Source organism: Schistocerca americana, chromosome 5 (genome assembly GCF_021461395.2).
Source record: "Schistocerca americana isolate TAMUIC-IGC-003095 chromosome 5, iqSchAmer2.1, whole genome shotgun sequence".
Lineage (NCBI taxonomy): Eukaryota > Metazoa > Arthropoda > Insecta > Orthoptera > Acrididae > Schistocerca > Schistocerca americana.
Window position 1 is genome coordinate 348,374,259 of NC_060123.1, and position 6,866 is coordinate 348,381,124.

Here is a 6,866-nt window from a genome sequence, read left to right on the forward strand (position 1 = left end):
ACTATGTCACTTGAATGATGAGTTCTGAGTAATACTGAATGATGACTTACGCATTAATACTATGCCAATAATTTCTGTACATAATATTTTGTTATACTCTATAAATGCTATGCCAATAATTGACTCTCATTTTGAATGATGACTTCTGAATAATACTGAATAATGTTTTGTAAAACTATAAGAATACTTTGTAACTCGCCAATGAGTGCCAATAATTATCTTTAAATATGTCATATGTCACTTGAAGGATGAAAAATATTTTGTAATAATTTAATACTTGCTTACCAACGAATGCCACTGTTTCTTATACTTTAAATTTATATTATGTCACTTTCATGCTATATATATGAATTAGCTCCTATTTTGAATGATGACTTCTGATGGTTTGTAACTGGCCAATGAGTGCCAATAATTATTTTAAATATGTCATATGTCACTTGAATAATGAAAAATGTTTTGTACTATTCAGTACTTGCTATACGTTTAGTAACTAGCCAATGAGTGCCAATAATTATTTTAAATATGTCGTATGTCACTTGAATGATGAAAAATGTTTTGTACTATTCAATACTTGCTATACGTTTTGTAACTGGCCAATGAGTGCCAATGATTACTATAACTAAGTGAATTATGTTAATACTATGCCATTCATTAGCTCCTGTTTTGAATGATGACTTCTGATGGTTTGTAAATGGTCAATGAGTGCCAATGTTCTCTGTAAACAGATAACTTATGAACGTTATTCTGTAATACTTCATACATGGTACAGAAATGTTCAGTAACTGGGCGATGAGTGCCTCGGATTACTTAAAAAATCAGTTAATCGACTAGTGTAATTATCAATGATGACTGGCATAAGATTTAATGTCCTTAACCTTCTGACCTAAATACCACAAATTACTGCAATATCCGTTTGTCCTGTCTATCCTCATGCTCATGGAGCACTATATTTGGTTTCTGCACTAATTCTACGTTGGTGTACCTTACAAGAACGTGGTGTTGACACGACATGCTGTCCACCACCTTGAGCGATGGAGATGTTATTATGGTCCCACTGTTTGGTGTACCTAATGTACTACCAAAATGTTTCAGTGTCTTGGCTACACTGATTAATACTTCAGGGAAGAGAACTTCAGATTGTCTCACTTGGTGTTGTGCTTCTGTAGAAAGATATGGACTTTCAGTGCAGCTGCGTGCAACCTAATGTGCTACAACCATGATGCAATCCTTCCCATTCCTTTCCTAGTTCTTGTAAAATGATAATGACATATACAGTGCGTGTGCACTTTATTTCACTCCATGATATGATATGTAAAAATGCTAAAGACTTCTACAGCGCGTGTGCCCTTTATGCCATTTGTTAATATGATTTGTATTCATTGCATATACATTTTGTGATTTGCTGATATGTTCTGAACTACAGTGTGTGTGCACTTTATGTCATTTGTTAATATGATTTGTACTCATTCCGTATACATTTTGTGATTCGCTGATATGTTCTGAACTACAGTACGTGTGCACTTTATGCCATTTGTTAATATGATTTGTACTCATTACGTATACCTTTGTGATTTCCTGATATGTTCAGTACTACAGTGCGTGTGCACTTTTGCCATTTGTTAATATGTTTTGTACTGATTGTGAACACATTTTGTCTTTGCTTGATATGTTCTGTGTGCATGTACACTATATTTTATTTCATGTTCTGCACTTTTATGTATGTATATATTCTGTGATTGTAAACTTAGTTAATTAAGAAAAAATTTGTTGCTCATGGCAAGTCCAATTGACTCACCATCGCTGCCAAATTTTTGCCCCCCCAGTGGAGGGTTATGACGTATGCATTGCCGGCGATGGGCGAGGCATGGCAGAATCTCTGACCAGAGAGTAGTATGTAGTTAGTTGTTGCTTGTCGAAGGTCTGCGCTAGTCCGCGCTAGTCCGCAGCAGTAGTCAGTCCGTGCTAGTCTGCAGTAGTCTTGAGTAGTCGGCGCGAGTCGGCGCGTGTCGGCTGTCTGCTCTGCTCGGGACTCTGGTCAGGACTCTGGAGGATGAGTATTATTGTAGAAGGTAAAGAAGCAGCCTTGCGCATATCTAGTAATGTATATTATCTGTCATTAACTTCTTTTAAAAATGCCGCAATAATAATTTTCATAATATAAAGTAATTTTTTAAAGAAAAGCATTCATTTCAATTTAAAGAATTTTTCCAGTGCATGATCATTCCTTCCAAGAATTATATACATATATAGACACCAGCATTGCACGAAGCTGTGCCAAAAATTTATACATAAGAGCAGATATATTTGCAGTTTTTTATTGAGGTAAGAATTTTTGTTTTTTTATTCAGAATACAGGGCCGAAGGGCAGCGCTGCTGTCCTCATAAATTTACCAGGTTACTGAATTTTTTTTATTATTTCCGGATTTACGAATTGAATTTTGTGGTTACACTAAATGTGAATGTATTTCAGCATAGAGATCATAAATGGGAGCCAATTTTGTTCAGAGGCTACATTAAAATTAATGTTGTTCCGAGCTTGCAATATTTTAAAAATTCATTTAATTAATATTTTTGTAGGGAGGTTACACTTGGCTCATGGTTCATGGTTTTTTATTTATTTAAATAATCGTGTGGGGAGGTTACAATATGCAGTCACTGTATTAGCTTTTAACACGTTCGCATATCACGAAGTCTCACCAGGAACCGTCGTGTATTGCACAATATCGTCCTTCCGCGGTACAACATATAGAACAATATATTGAACGAGCTCTGCAGCCTCCTTCAATCCATTGTGTAAACTGTCAGTACCGCTCTCAGACGGTCATTAGGCAATACATTGAGCGTCTGAAGGCCCTGTAGATTGCGGGGACTACGATGCGGTAGAAGCAGCGGTTCGGGAGCCTACGTAAACAACAGGTCTGCATCAGACACAGGTCGAGAATGACTGACTCTCGTTTCCCTCTCTCCAACGATCATTCACTCTCACCAGATGGAGATCCAGAAACGTTTGAGCGTCCGTAGAGATTTGCGTTCCCACAGCCTCTTAAAATGGTTTAAATGTCATGCATCGGAACGTAAAACGGACTGTGAGAAAGGAAACGAAACAGCACACTTGCACAGCTCAGCATAGCATTTTCTTTGTCGCAGTCTTTTCAGCAGAAGACTGTTGTTTAAAAAATATATACAGCTTGTATACGTCAGGATGTTTATTAGAGTATAGTGCCAAATTTTTAGGTAAATCGATCAAGACTGTTTGTGAGAGTACACTGTCAAATTTTGAAGTAAATCGATGTAGAACTATTGGAAAATTTCGCTAAAAACTTTTCCCCATCATACCTTGGGTATATATTAACATGTATTAACAAAAATGTGTACATCCAGTGTCTGTCAGAATGTTTGCTAGACGGCCGTGTAAAAAGATGAGGCAAATCGGTGAAGAACTTTTAGAAATTTTTGAAGATAAAGTTTCCCCTTTGTGTATTGGTAAAGAGGAATTCTGTAGTGTGATATAGTAAATGCTGTGATTATTCAGAAATAATTGAACCGTCTCTTAATCGCACTGCGTCGAAAGTTTATGTAAGAAACCTACGGTTTACAAACCCACAGAATTTTTACAGCCTGAGTGGTAAGGACATGTCTCATACTTAATCGTAATCTTGGTCTGTGCTTTATAGGCGACAGTTTGTTCTGTGCATCAACGCTGTTTCTTAAAATGCATTGCAGTCGTAAACACTAACCTCCACCACATCTGCTAAGGCTATTTATAATCTTTTATGAACGACGGCTCAAACGTCTCCAAATCAGTGTCCTTTATGTCGCACAGTTAGTCTTTTAGAATTCGTTCTATGACTGAACGGTCAGCCTCGAGCTTTTGAAACTCCTTGATCGTGTTTTAAATATTAATTCTTCTGTTGACATCGACTATTCTCCAAGAGTATCCTCACAATTTCTTTGTTTACTTGCAGCTGTAATCTCTTTTCTGTTGCGTCCTCTCAGCAGTCAGCGAGGGCAAATGCAAATAACGCAGCAGAACCGCCACCAGAGAGCAATATTCTGCACATTGTTCTCTTGAACCACCTTCAGAAGATGCGGACAGCATTACTAGTGTGTGGGGATACTTCGCTTAACTACTACATACCTTTGTGATGCCTCCTAAAGTAATTTCACAACTCATCAGTTTGAATGATGACTAACTGAAAACCTCAGCTGCCGCCAGATGTTGTTGATATACCTCGATGTGGACAGCTGAAAATGTGTGCCCCGACCGGGACTCGAACCCGGGATCTCCTGCTTACATGGCAGACGCTCTATCCATCTGAGCCACCGAGGACACAGATGAATAGCACGACTGCAGGGACTTATCCCTTGCACGCTTCCCCTGAGACTCACATCACCAACTGTCCACAATTCTACTTATGTGTTGTACCTTATAGACATTTGCCCAACCACTCATTACTCGCGCATCCTTTGGCGATTCCCGTAAGAGTTTTGGTACCCTGTGCGCATTCGCACAGACGAAGGTCAATGGCTGGATAGCCTTTAACTATATATACGAAGACAGTGACTTGTTCTCGTAAGAACAGTTACTGTTGATGACCGTGCAGCTTTTCCCTGAAATAAATTATGACTAACTGAAAACCTCAGCTGCGGACAGGTGTTGTTGATATACCTCGATGTGGACAGCTGAAAATGTGTGCCCCGACCGGGACTCGAACCCGGGATTTCCTGCTTACATGCCAGACGCTCTACCCATCTGAGCCACCTTTTTTTAATGTTTTTTTAATTTTTTTTTTTTTTTGTGGGTCTCCTTCCTCCCCTTCAACCCATCCTCGCGCTCGTCAATTTCTGCCTTCTCGGCCTGGCTTCTATTCCATTAAAAGAACGTTTAACACAAAGGGTGATTCTTCTGCATCAAGAAAGGAAAACGTGTTGTCACTGCAGTGGAAAGTTCAAGGTGCGTTGCTTCTGCAGCAAAGGAAACGTTTCATTCCTCTTGATGACTCGTTGCTGCAAAACTTTTAGTTTCATCTCGTTTTGTCGTTTTTTTTGTTTTTGTTTTTTTTGTAAATTTTTTGATATACAAAGGATTTTTTAAATCGTTTGTTTCCACTATTCTTTGCGTGAGACATCTCGGCTTTTTGACGGCACTCAACGCTAGTCTTCTCGAGGGTTGCCTGTTATGGTATACCCCAAGCATATAGCTTGGTCTCGTTTCTTTTTCCCCGTTTGTATGTGATCTCTTATGTCGGCAGTTGTCTTATTCTAGCACCTGAGTGCCCAATTGCCGGACGCCACACACTGGTTGTGATGTGGAAAAAAAAACCAGTGCCATCAATGTTATTAACAGTCGGACGCAGTGCATACATCTACTTCGTCGTTCCTTGTTCGTTTTTTTTTTTTTTTCGTCGTCTTTGTCGTTCATAGTGACGTTATTCTTGATGCTGGTATATAGTTCGCGAACTTTTGTCTGTATTTGTCATCCTTCATCAGCAGTTGTGCTTGTGTGGCTAGATATACTCTGTAGCCCTGGTAAGATGGCGCATCTTCGGCTTAAATTAGGTAATGCAGAGTATGTCCTGTCAGTCATGCCCATATATTTTTCTTCGTAATGGGGTAGTAAGTGCCATCAGGTTGTAACACTGATGTGATGGAGATTGTCTGTCTAGCTGTCCTGCAGATAGAGGCAAGGTTCATTCTGCACCATTCCCAGACCAACTTATTTTCTCCGCAGACACATCTGTGTTGCAAGTTGTCTATGAGAGCACATTCCCTACATCTGTCAGTTGCCGACAATCGTTTTCTGTGTAATTTTTCTTTCGTAGGTATGGTCTCATTAACTACTTTATACCACGTTGATCTGATATTTGTTCCGAGCACTTCGTTGTGGATGTTCTTCCAGATTTGAGCCCAATCCCGTAGGGGATATTTCGTTTCCATGCGGTTTACTCTTCCACTAGTATTCATTATCCGGCATAGTTGGGTGCGCTTAGTTTCGCTCGGAGGTAACTAACTTCGAGCAGAAACATCCTGATGTGGTTGGCTTTGTAGTGGGTTTCCGCCAGGTTTATCGGTATTGCCATATTAGTAGGTGTATACATCCGTAGGGCCATATGGAGCGCGCTGTCTGGGTAGTCTTGAAACAGCTGAATAGTTCTCCGTATAAGAAGAGCCTTGCATTTAATTTCAACATCTATTAACCCTAGGCCCCCTTTCTCTGGTGGGAGAGTAATAACAGTAATTCCCACTGTGAATATTTCGCCCCTCCAAATATACCAACCAATTGCCGTCATTATTTGCTTGGAAATGCTCTTGACCGCAGGGATTGTCTGCCCTACGTACCATATTTTCGAAAGTATCATTTATCGATAAACTGTACTCTTTGTATGAGGTCCTGTTCTCTGCCTTTCTTTTGCTGGAGACAACCTCTCGGCATGGCCAGAAGCTCTTGCCAGCTGTCCGTAGTAGTTTTCAGAGGGCAGCGACTCATTCGTATTCCCAACAGCTTGATACTCTCGTGTACTACATATGGACAGCTGTCATCGATTCTAAACCCTCTGCCGATCGGCATTAGTTTAGTCTTTCGGTAGTTGAGCTTTGAGCATGAGGCTCGTTCATACTCCCGCACACTATTAGTGACTTCTTGCAGGTCTCGCTCCGAACGTACGATGACACTTACGTCATCCGCGTATGCCACACATTTTACAGTCGTTGAATACAGGGTTAAGCCCTCAAGAGTACGGTTCAGCAAACGGACAAGTGGCTCAATGGCAATGACAAAAAGTGGCATTGACATGGGGCACCCTTGTCGTACAGATCGCTCAATAGTTATTTGCGGGGAGAGTTGCCCATTGATGACGATCCTAGAG

General features: G+C 40.1%; 1 non-coding gene across 1 annotated transcript; it reads right to left on the minus strand.

The window, feature by feature from the left end:
* Nucleotides 1-4,256: 4,256 nt before the first annotated feature.
* Nucleotides 4,257-4,330, minus strand: Trnat-ugu. Its single transcript has one exon. It is a non-coding gene; the product is annotated as a tRNA-Thr (tRNA).
* Between the last annotated feature and the right edge of the window lie 2,536 nt (nt 4,331-6,866).